The following is a 12,547-nucleotide window of genomic DNA, read 5'->3' as shown; positions in this document are numbered from 1 at the left end:
ATCAATGTTTTTTAAGGTTCAGCGCCACTGCCCGGTATGTATTTAACTGGTACCCCGAACACTGATATTTCTCCGAATTTATCCACAGCAGATATTAAGATATCGAATAAGTATAATAATATCAATGAATAAATTAACATCAAGTCTGATATAACAAATATACATTCACCAAAGCGACTATGTGATTCTTGACATTCACCAGTGAAAGTTGACATTCTCTAGATTTCGGTGATTCACGGTAATATGTACAGGGTGTCCCGAAACGACCGCATGAACTCTGCACAGCTAGATTCCTCGTTGGGAGTACATAAAAACTGCCCAAAGAAGCGTTCCTGTACGATCCATAGTTTAAGAGAAAAATACGAAGAACAAAGTATGACGTCACTGCCGGTGCAAGAAAAAACACTTTAATGAACATATCAGCAGCAGTATACAATGCACAATTTAAATCAGATGTTCAAAGTGTCCGTTTTAAACATTATCGTCTGGAAAGATATGCAAATACTGTTGCTGATATGTGCAATAAAGTGTTTTTTTCCCCCCCTGCACCGGCTGTGACGTCATACTTTGTTTCTCGTATTTTTCTCGTAAACTATGGATCGTGCAGGAACGCTTCTTTGGGCAGTTTTTATGTACTCCCAACGAGGAATCTAGCTGCGCAGAGTTTATGCGGTCGTTTCGGGACACCCTGTATATAGTTTATTAGGTCATTTAACGCATTTTCACAACAGTTTTTGCCAAATATCTTGAGTTATTTTAAAAGTGGGAAATTTCTTCGACAGGCTATTAGTTAAAATATATTTTTATCATCTTTTCTTGTTTCCTCTATTTTTTGTCCGAAGTACTTAATTAAACAAGCATTAAACGTTGCGAAAAACCATTTTTCAAGTCAGGTTTGGAAATTTAAAAAAACGACTGTGTTTTCAAGCGAATAATTTTTTACGTTTTACCATAAAAGTTAATGTAATACATAAAAAAATAATTTTTTTATCAAATTTATGTCGAAAAATTATTTCTATAATATTATGATACACTTTCAGAACAGCCCCTAAAAAAGGATCGGAAGAAGTCTGAAGTTAAAAAAATAAATAAAACGAAATATTTTTGAATTCACGCAATATTCGAAAAGTCCCTTCGTTTACTACCCTTACTATGACTACTCCTCACTACAAGCAGAGGTGAGGAAGGGAGTGTAAGAAGTTTCCCGGATGTAAGAAGATTTTCGCTCTTCTTCCTCCATCTCCGAATTTCAGCTGATCTCAAATAAAAGATTATCTAGCCACCAAAACAACTGAGATTGAAAATGTTTCTCTTCTTTTTTTTATTTTAATTGCTCGTGGAACATTTTAAATTAGATAGCAACACGGTTTTTTTTCCACTTAGAAACATATTCAAAACGTTATCTCGGTAGTAATTAATTTTAAATTTATTACGAGATTTATATACCAAATATATTAAATGAGACTAGATGAATGGAAAACAATGCAAATAAAATAACTGACTTTGCAAATGGTTTTTAAAGTTTCCATAATAAACTAAGAAATTTGGAAGAATTAACAAATTAAAGAATAAAAATACCAAAACAAATGAAGAAATCCTAAAGAAATAACAAGTTTATAAAAATAAAATTTCCGTAACTAATTAAGAAATTGCGAAGGATTAATAAATTTAGAAATAAAGTTTTCATAATAAATTAAAAAATCAAGGAAAATTAACAAATTTAGAAATAAAGTTCCCTTAATAATAAAGAAATCAACTCGAATTAACAAGCACAGAAATAAATTTCCATAAGTTAAAGATCCAGAAGAAAATGCAGACGAAATAACAAATTTAGAAATCCAGGAAAATAAACAAATTTTGAAATAAAGTTTCCATTTAAAATTAGGAAATAAAGAAGAATTAACAAATTCAGGAACAAAATTTCCATAATAAATAAAGAAATCCAGAAGAATTAACAAGTTTGTATGTATTAAGTTTCCATAACAAATTAAGAAATCCAGAAGAATTAACAAGTTTATAAAGATAAAGTTCCGATAACAAATTAAGAGCTCAAATAGATTTTTAGAAAAAAAGTTCCCATAACAAATTACGAAATCAAGAAAAATTAACAAATTTAGAAATAAAGTTTCCATAACAAGTTAAAAAAATCAAGAGGAATTAACAAATTTAGAAATTAAGTTTCCACAACAAATTAAAAAGAAACAGTACAAATTAAAAAGAAATATTAATAATAAGCCCAAAAGTTTTGACCGCTTTCCTGTTTTAACTATTGGAACCATATTTTTCAGATTGCGGCCTTTCTCCCAACCCCATAATTTGAGTGTTGTTGTTAATTTACGTCGCACTAGAGCTGCACAATGGGCTATTGGCGACAGTCTGGGAAACATCCCTGAGGATGATTCGAAGACATGCCATCACAATTTTGATCCTTTGCAGAGGGGATGGCACCCCCGCTTCGGTAGCCCGACGACCTGCACGCGAAGTCGAGCACTTTACGGTTGCACAGTTTAACGAGGACCAATACCGCACACCCTCGGTCCCTACGCAGACTGATCCAAGTGGTCACCCACCCGCACACTGACCGCAGACAGTGATGCTTGACTTCGGTGATCTGTTGGGAACCGTGTCTTAACGATCAGTCCACTGCGGGACTTGAGTGTTCTTAGGAGAAATATTCGTGTTCTTAGGAGGGGAAAAAAAGCCTTGTTTATACTGAGAACGTACGTTTTTGTTTCTGAGTTAAAACAACCTAATTTAAAACATCGTCTGCACAAATTTATTAGCATACTCAATTTTTTTAGAAAAAAAAATCCTGAATCCTTACGATTGCATTTTAGTACAAAATACAACCAATAGATCAAAAGTTCAGATGTTCTTTATTCTATTTTGCAAACTATACAGGTTTGTGAGATATTAAGTAAAGTTTGCCTGGAATAATATAACGGCATGAAATAGAAGATACGCTCAAGAAATATTTTTTTTATTATTTATTTATTTTACTTTTAAGTTTATTTGAATTGAATAGAACTGTGGAATGTACTGTAGAACAAATGTCTAGTGAATGTCAACTGTAAAATTGAAGTGTTGCAGACGAATATGGGCATGAAAGACAAGCAAACCGGTATAGTTAATTAATTTTTTTTAAATAATCCTGGTTTCGAATCGGTTGTATTGATCCCGTCCCTTCTATTGTTTACTAGTCGGTTTCTGTAGAAGTTGACAAGCTAGCATTTATGAAAGACAGAGAGATCATTCAATATAGCATCTGAAAGTTAACTGCAAACAGCATCACTCGGGCGTTAAAGTATTGAATGATAGGTCAATGCATTAACCCTTCAGCTATACTTTTCTCCGGTCAGCTTTTCTGAAGTTGTTTCTGAAGCTGAAGAGAATTGGCACAAGCTTTCGTCAAAGCAATAAAACCTGAGGCTTAGGTTCAGGTCAAGAATACTTCCGTGAAACTGCAGCATTTATAATCATTAGAATTCCTTATAAATACTGTAACTTTTAAAACTATTTTATTTTATTTCATAACTGTCGTTGAACAGCCGACCGAATTTTCAGTTTACGACTACCAATGTTCAACTCCGTATCCTTGCAATTCTGAACCCAACACAGAAGACAAGAGAACTCATGGGTCAAATATCGGGAGACATTCGCCTTCATGGAGGACTTTTTGATGAAACTAACCCGTATTTGCGCTACATAGAGAGGAAAATCACGAAATCCATCCCACGGTCCGCCTGACGGCAAGGGGACTCTAACCCATGATCCGTCTACCATTGAGGATATTTTACGTCAGCACTGTGGTCGGCGCGAGACAGTGCGGAATTCGTATCGACCAGTCATCGCTGGGATTCGAACCCGGTTCACCTCATTGGAAGGCGAAAGCTCTATAACCAGAGCCATCGCTGGTCTACTTCAATATTTAAATCTCACTACACTCACAATCAACATAATTTACAATTTTAAAAAAAAAATCATTTACTCTGAATGATACGACAATCATTATGTTGCTTGCATTTTTTGTTTGCATAATATTGCGGTTTTTTTAAGGGTTAACCAACTGTCAGAGTCCAGCGAATGGAGAGGACGTGCCTTTTTTTATTATTTTGCCCTCCCCCCTTCTTTTTTGACAGAATTTATGTCACGTGCAGAGAAATGAAGCAGATTAGGAAACAATAATATGAACATTCTTTAGTGAAAAAAAGGTTGTATTGAAGGAATTTTATGGGTCGGTACCCATTTCTGGATGGCTATGGTGGCCAGTTATTCTTTCCCATTGTTTTGTGTAACACAATGTTATTCTTGAATTGGGCAGGAAATGTATGGGTAAGTCAGAGAGCGTGACCACCGGGGCGACCCCTCCCTACCTTATCCCATAGGTTACTTTTTTTTTTTTTTGCTTTTTTTTAGAAAAAAAAATAGCGAGAGAGAATAAATTATGCTATATTTGATCATCTCTGAGAAGTTGAAAGCACCGGAGCGTTAAGTCGGACGGATGTAGTAGTCATTTTCTGAATCTCTCAAATCTTCCTTTCTGTTTTCGTTTTTCTTTCCCCTCAACAAAAAATAGAACTTTTTAAAAAGAAATATTCTTTAGTCATGAAGGATGATTTTTACTTAGCGAAACAAAATGGTGATCCTCAGTTCATTTAACGGAGATTTGCACAAAATATCTTATCTCAAAAACGGACTCTTCACGAAATATTTTTCAATTTAATTAGGACTTTTTCGCAAAATATTATATCTTAAAAATAGACTGTTTGCATAATATTTTTCTTTTCAATTAAAGGAGCTTTTACAAAATATATTATGACGGAAATGTAAAATCAAGAAATATTTCACCTCAATAATGGAACTTTTAAAAAAATATTTTACCTCAATAAAATCTTCAAAAAAATTTTCAAAAAATATTTTAAATACCTCAATAATGGAATCTTCAAAAAATATTTTACCACAATAATGGGATCTTCAAAAAAATTTTATCTCAAAAATGGATCCGTCACAATCTTTTTTTTTTTTCGCTTTAAAATAGGACTCTTCACAAAATATTTTATTTCAAAAAAGGACAAAACTTTTCATAATCAAAAAAAAAGACCCCTCACAAAATATTTTATTTCAAAAAAGGACAAAACTTTTTATAATCAAAAAAAAAGACCCCTCACAAAATATTTTACTTTAAAAATGAACTCTTCACGAAATACGGGTCCAATTTTAAATTTTTCATTCATTAAAAAAAACTTTGCACGATATTTTTAATTTTAAAAATGAGAACTTCGCAAAACTGATTCCCTTCACAAAAAAAATTATCTTTAAATAATATCAAATTTATTTTTTTTAATTTTTTAAAAAAGACCTGTCCCAAAATCCTTTTTTTTTCTTCAAAAATTGCAGTCGATGACATTTATAAATCACTTCCAAAACTATTTCTTTTGAAAAAGATGTTTGTTTTTTTGCAAAAGTGGAGCTTTATTTATTTATTTTCAAGAAAAACTCGATTCTTCTTTTTTTTTTTAAATGGCGGGCACTTTAAACTATTGGCCACAGAAAGTGCCAGAACAGCTAACTCTCTTTTCGTTACCTGTGGCACCTGTGGCGAAGCCACGGCGGTGGAGCAGCGTCGCCCACGTCACACTACCACAACCCGTTTATAGGGCGGGTCACATTCACACACACAGGAGAAAGGACATAGAACACAGATAGAGAGAAAGAAACATCCATGCCTTGCCCGGGATTCGAACCCAGAACCTTAAGGACAGTTCCCTACCCCCTACACAGGCCGTTCGGCAAACTTGATTCTTGCAGAATGAAACCGATTTTACGCTAATTTCAGTTTCAGAAAACCGTGTACATTTTCCACAAAAGCAGAAACTTTCACAGAAAAATCTGAAAAGACCACTGGTTTTAGGGATTTTTATTTTTTTATTTATTTATTTATTTAATTTTTTTTTTTTTTTTTTTTTTTTTTTTTTTTTTTGACAAAATCAGCTAATTTGAATCAGCAAACTTTTCTCATTTTCACAAAAACAGACCTTGCGTAAAAAAGGCTGGAAGAACATGTAATTCGAAATTCATTGAAAACATATCACGAAATATTTCCTCAGTGCCAGATCGCCAAACGATACAACACTTATTTTATCCCTTAATGTTATAAGAATAAATAATACGTTCTTAAAAAAACGCTTTTTTTTTTTTTTTTTTTTTTTTTTGTCATAACTCGGAGTCATCTGCCAACATTTCTCAATCCAACTTCCTAAAAATAAATTCACTTTCCCATTCCCTCCCCCCTTTCTACAAGAGTATCATGAAGGCCGGATCCTACAGGGACACTTCTCGTTCGTCTTCTAAAGTGTTCCAAATCTTGTATATCTCTACAGCTAAAAATTATTTTTTCTAGAATAAATTGAAGAAAAACCTATAGTATATTAAGTCAATGAAACTTGAACTTCGACGATGAAAGGTGAATAAAAACTTAGTCATATTTGAAATAAAAATTTTTAAGAAGAATTTTTGGACCAATTTAAATACATAATACGCCGTGGATGACTTGAAACAATCGTGAACTTAACCATTTAGTTAAATAGGGAAACATGATTCGATTCATAAAAAAGAAACTCTTGGCTCGGCTGGGCCAAAAGGATGAACAAAAAAATAAGGGAAAAAAATTTAAATAAGAAAAAAATTAACTGAAAAACCAGAGAAAGAACCAAAAAGATAGGGTTAGTTCATTAAAAAAGGTAATGTACAAAATTGTTTAACTAATAAATAATAAGAAACCAAAAATAAGAAGCCAATTTAAATAGGACAAAACCAAAGAAAGGCCCAAAAAGATATGGTTTATTAACAGAAATATGGCTATGAAAAAAAATTGCTTAACCTTAATGAAAATTATAAACGGCCTAAATACAACATTGCTCGCTAATTTAAAGACCCAAATACTAAAATTTTGAAATTTTTAATTAAGAAATTTTTTTATTTAGATTTATGTGTGTGTTATACGTTTAAGCGTGGTATAATTACAAAAAAAAATATGAAAAAAAATTTTTTTTTAAATATGAGGGAAAACTGGTCAAAAATTGACCTTCTTTCAAAATAGCATAACTTTGTTAAAAAAAATTTTTTTCACTATCTTGCTTTATAGTACTCATAAAAATTCAACATAGGGAATAAACTAAGCATTAGACATGCTATTAATAACTAAATATTTTATGGCAAATATCGAAATTTATTTTCAAAAAAGGGTCAAAAGTTGTGGTTCTTACTTTTATTTAGCGGATTGCATATTTTGGTGAGCCCTAAAATAAGATTATTATTGAGAAAATTAATGCTTCAAAACTTTAATTTTGAAGTTAATGTATTCATGAGAAATTCTTAGATACACGTCCGCCTCAGGAGCAAAGCCAAACATGGGGATGCGCAGGATCATAACCTACTATAGAATCAAGAAATCTCGAATCTTCAGCAAGTAAATTTTACTGAAATAAAATTTATGTGTTTGATTTTGTACATCTTTATTTCTTACAAGATAGTAAAAATTTATTTTTAATACGGTGATTAATACGTACTGCAAAATCAAAAATTCATTTCTTAAAGAAAAAACTGGTTATGGTACTTCATTTCGTAAAATGCTCGTTTCTAAAAATTTTAATTTTCTTAAACCTCTGATAAGGAACTTTTTCACTTTTCACCAATTTTACAATTTTATTTATTTATTACTTACTTATTTACTTATTTATTATTCTTATTATTTTTGACATTGTGCTTTTTGAAAAAATATCTTTTAGATGCTGAGTGGTATTCAAATTTCCGTTTAAAATTCATCTCAAACTGCAGTTTTAACCTATATATTAAATCACACTACATCAATTGCAATAATTCTTTAAAAAAAATTTAAAAAATTTATTTGTTTTCCCATATATTGGTCTGTTAATTAAGTAAACTATGAAAGAGCTACATCCTGTTATGGCCAAATGTTTACGAAACAAAGACAAATTTTGAAGGAATGTTCATTTTCTGGACTAACTCCACTACATTTTAATAAGCTTAAATAATCGCTATGACGTTGAATATGGGTATAGAACTTTACTTTATGGGTATAGTTGAATGTAAAACTTTAAAAACAAAGAAATAAAGATTTTTTTTTTTTTTAAGTCTGTCACAACCTCTTCACTTAATTTTAAAGATATTTCCGCATTATTAATAAGTCCATAATTACATAATTATAAATATAAATGCATGGTTTCCAGAAATAACCATGTTTGAATTAAATTTTGACGTATTTTTCTCAAATTACCGTTGACATCTACAATTGTTAGTCTGTCAAAATCGAATCGCCCTTTAACATTCTAACTCACGCATACACACATTTAAACAGAAATGATTCAAAAGTAGAGTTTTATAATCGAGTCAATAAATTGTGTTCTTTTAATCCAGGATGGTAATTTCGTAAACGAGTTTTGAGGAAGCATTTAAAGAGGAATTTTGTTGGAATAGGATATCTAGAGTAAGCAAATATTGAGAGTTGAGCAAAACAGTGTTTTGGATGCCTTCAATGAAGATGGCAGAGGGGGTGAGGGGAGAGAGATGGCAACCCCCAGGCAACTCCTGTATTGTATTGTATTGATCAGCGCCGTTTCCATGGAAACGCCTCGATGTCTTCGTCCAAGCCATTTGGGAGGGTTGCAAGGTGGAAGAAACTGAAATGACCCAGCAGTGAAGGATCCCTTCCAAATGATATTCCAGTTGGAAAAAAAAAAAAGAAATCACATTGTTTGTGAAAATGTGGACGCATTTTCGTCCACCATACTAAAATCACAATTCAATCAGCGTCCGTTTTTGTTCTTTTTCCCGCCAGTGCGAATTTTTTAAACTAAATTAACTTCACTTTAATTTATATTTTGTTTAGTTCATGAAGTTTTTACGATTCCAAGTTCGGCAATAAGTCATTCTCTTTAATGTAATAACTAAAGCAATTCACCTTAATTAACCAAACGTAAAAGACTACGTAACATTCCAAATTAAATACTACCTTCAAATATTTTGACTTTCCGAATTTTTACTACTTACGATAATTTTAAGCAGAATTAATTTCAATTTTAGTTGTTTTTCGTTTCTCATTAATTCTTTATATTTTCAAGTTCCGCAATAAGTCACTTTTTTATCCATAACAACTATAAAAATGTATCGTAATTAACAAAAGGTTAATGAATGCGCAATATTCCACACAAGAAAAAATACAATTTCACGAATTTTGTATCAATTTTTTTAACTCCACGAATTTTTTTTAAATAAAAGTAAATTCCTTTTTATTTATTCTCGTTCATTCTTTTTGTTTCCAAGTTCTGCATTCTCTCATTCGTTATAACTATAACAATTCACCGTAATTAACATTAACAAAACTTTAAAGATTGCGTAACCAAAGAAAACAAATAAAACTTGATGATTTTTTGAAGAAAAAAAAATTCTTTTTCGTTCAACGAATTTAATTGTGATTTTTTTTAAAAACAAAATTAACTGTATTTTTAGTCATTATTCAACAATTTTTCATATTTTTAAGTTCCTCAGTAGGTTATTCCCTCTCCCGTAATAATTATAAGAATTCGCCGTTATTGACTAAAGGTTACGCAATGAAACGCGGAAAAAAATAAATAAAATTTAACGATTTTAATATATATATTAAATTAATTACCAAAGTATATATGCATAAATGTTTAAAACATTAAAACCGAATGCTTTTACTTTCCTTACCCTTAAAAAGCAAATTTTTTAAAGACACAATTTCTTCAAAATATAAATTTTTGAAAAAGGTAAAAGATTTCTTAATAATTTTCCAGGGGGATATTTTTAACTACAGTTTTAGCTGAAAAAAAAAAACATATATGTACATACATATATATATATATATATATATATATATATATATATATATATATATATATATATATATATATATATATATATATAAATATATATATATATATATATATAAATATATATATATATATATATATATATATATATATATATATATATATATATATATATATATATATATATATATATATATATATATATATATATATATATATATATATATATGTAACATAAAAAGCTTCTATTAATCTTTCTATGTTAATTTCTTTGCTATAAAACAACTCCTACTTTATTACTAATTAATTATTCCATTCGAAATTCTTTCTCACACTTTTAAAAGCCACATCCTGTTCTTAAATCTATTTTTGGCTCAACTATGCATTCAATTAAGAGCAGGACATATTTCCCTTTGCTCTGTGTGGGAAACGCTCGATCTCTTTCATAAACCAATAGTAATACTTGGGATTTCCCTTTTTCCCCTCAAATATAATAAAATAGAGGGAAATTCCTTTGATACTTTCCCTAAGATAAAAACTTAAGCACACAGTTTTTGAGTGCGATTTTGAGCTCCGCCTTTGCTAGAAAATGTTTTAAATATACTATGTGAAGCTAATAAAATATTTTTTGCCTTCCAACTGCTATCTGCGTGGCCTAACAACACTCACCATGACTGCTCCCCTTTCATATACACTGGTTATCATAAATTAAGGAAAATTCACAAAAATCGCGATAACTCAAGAAATTACACATGGAATTTTATGAAACTTACCCACAATATACAACACATAGTAAGGTATTAAACAACATAAAAAGAAATTATCAGACATTAATAGTAGTATAGAAATTAGCACATGTATAAAATAAACAAATTGGAAGTATCGGTTTGCAATAGAAAAAGTACCTTTAATATGGAATATGATTGCCTCTAGAAGCAATACAGCACAAACAGCGATGTGTGATGCTTTCAATTATGCGGTCTATCAGTTCAATAGGAAGTGAGAGCCATTGCTCTTGTAAAGCAGTTGCAAGCGTGGCAAGGGTCTGAGGGGGCGGATTGATGGCAGATACACGCCTCCCTAGAGCATCCCAAACGTGCTCGATAGGATTCAAGTCCGGGGATCGAGCTGGCCACTCCATGCGAGTAATTGTTTCCTGTTGAAGATAATCATCAACAATGCGAGCTCTGTGTGGTCTTGCATTATCGTCCTGTAACAGGAAGCAATCACCAATTGCCCCGGCATATGGGCGCACATAAGCATCAAGGATGTTGTCTCGATAAACCTGAGCATTCACGGTTCCCCTTGGAAAGACATGGAGGTATGTGCGCCCTCCTAAGGATATGCCTCCCCAAACACAGACACTGCCTCTTCCGTATGCATCTCTTTCACGGATGTTTGATGGATGATAACGGGTCCCAGGTTCTCTCCATATCAAATAACGTCTACTGTCACTTTCTAGACTAAACCTGGACTCATCCGTAAAGAGAACAGGCCTCCATTGATCTGACGTCCAGTGGACATGTTGTCGGGCCCACTGCAAACGGTCTCTCCTATGGCGTGATGTGAGCGGCACGCAAATGGCTGGTCGTCTCGCATACAGACCACCTTCGCGGAGCCTTCTGCGCACAGTTGACGTTGACACCAACCTTCCGGTGGCTGCAGCAAGAGAGGATCTAAGATGTGTCGGAGTAGCGGTTCTATTCCTGCGTGCACTTAATGTCAAATATCGGTCATCGGCACTGGTCGTAACAGTTGGCCGTCCTTGACTGAACCTCCTAGATGCCGAATCTGTGGTTTGAAATTGCCTCCAAAGTCTATGAACCACAGATGGACTCACATTTAGCCATCTGGCCACTTCTGATTGACTCTGCCCTGCCTCTAGTCTCCCGATGGCTCTCCATCGTAGTTCTTCAGGCAAATGATGCCTAGAGGTCATTATTACGAATTGGCTATCTCAGATTTTCAATGTCGCAATCACAGTAAAATTTGTGTGCTTTCTCTCAAACTTGGACTTTTATGCTCCAGGCAGATGACGTAAGCCGAGTGCAGCGCCACTAATTTGCATATTGCAATTTTACTCAGCTACTCTTAGTGGACAACATATGCAAATTTTGCACGGTTTGGCTTACTTTTGAAAGAGTTATCGCTATTTTTGTGATTTTTCCTTAATTTATGATAACCAGTGTATATGTATATATATATATATATATATATATATATATATATATATATATATATATATATATATATATATATATATATATATATATATATATATATATATATATAGAGAGAGAGAGAGAGAGAGAGAGAGAGAGAGAGGGGGGGGATGTAATTCTACATGCTATTTAACCATCTATTTATAAAGGTTTGAACATTCACTCCTTACGCAAAATATTATGAGATGATTATTTTTTTAATGGATTTATGGAGTGCAAATTAGAGTTCGGGATTAAGCTATTAACATGAGCTTACTCATTGTCTCCTTTTTAAAAAAAAGATACAATTTGTTTTACTTTCATCCCACTTCATTGTTCGATGCTCATTCGACCGCGACGGTCAAACACCTGGTGATTCCTCCTCAATTAAAGAGGAGAGGTTTTTATGGAATGATGTATTTAATTTCCAGACTCTACCTTCCGTTAATGGTGGTTCCAAAGAAGAAACCTGTC

General features: G+C 32.2%; 1 protein-coding gene across 2 annotated transcripts in view; it reads right to left on the bottom strand.

The window, feature by feature from the left end:
• Positions 1 to 12,547, bottom strand: part of CadN (neural cadherin) — a 532,539-nt gene that overhangs the window by 486,636 nt on the left and 33,356 nt on the right. The window lies entirely within an intron of this gene.

This window comes from Parasteatoda tepidariorum, chromosome 1 (assembly GCF_982258835.1).
Source record: "Parasteatoda tepidariorum strain Cologne lab strain chromosome 1, Ptep-v5.0, whole genome shotgun sequence".
In the NCBI taxonomy this organism is placed as follows: Eukaryota; Metazoa; Arthropoda; class Arachnida; order Araneae; family Theridiidae; genus Parasteatoda; species Parasteatoda tepidariorum.
This window is presented reverse-complemented; position numbering and strand designations above follow the sequence as displayed.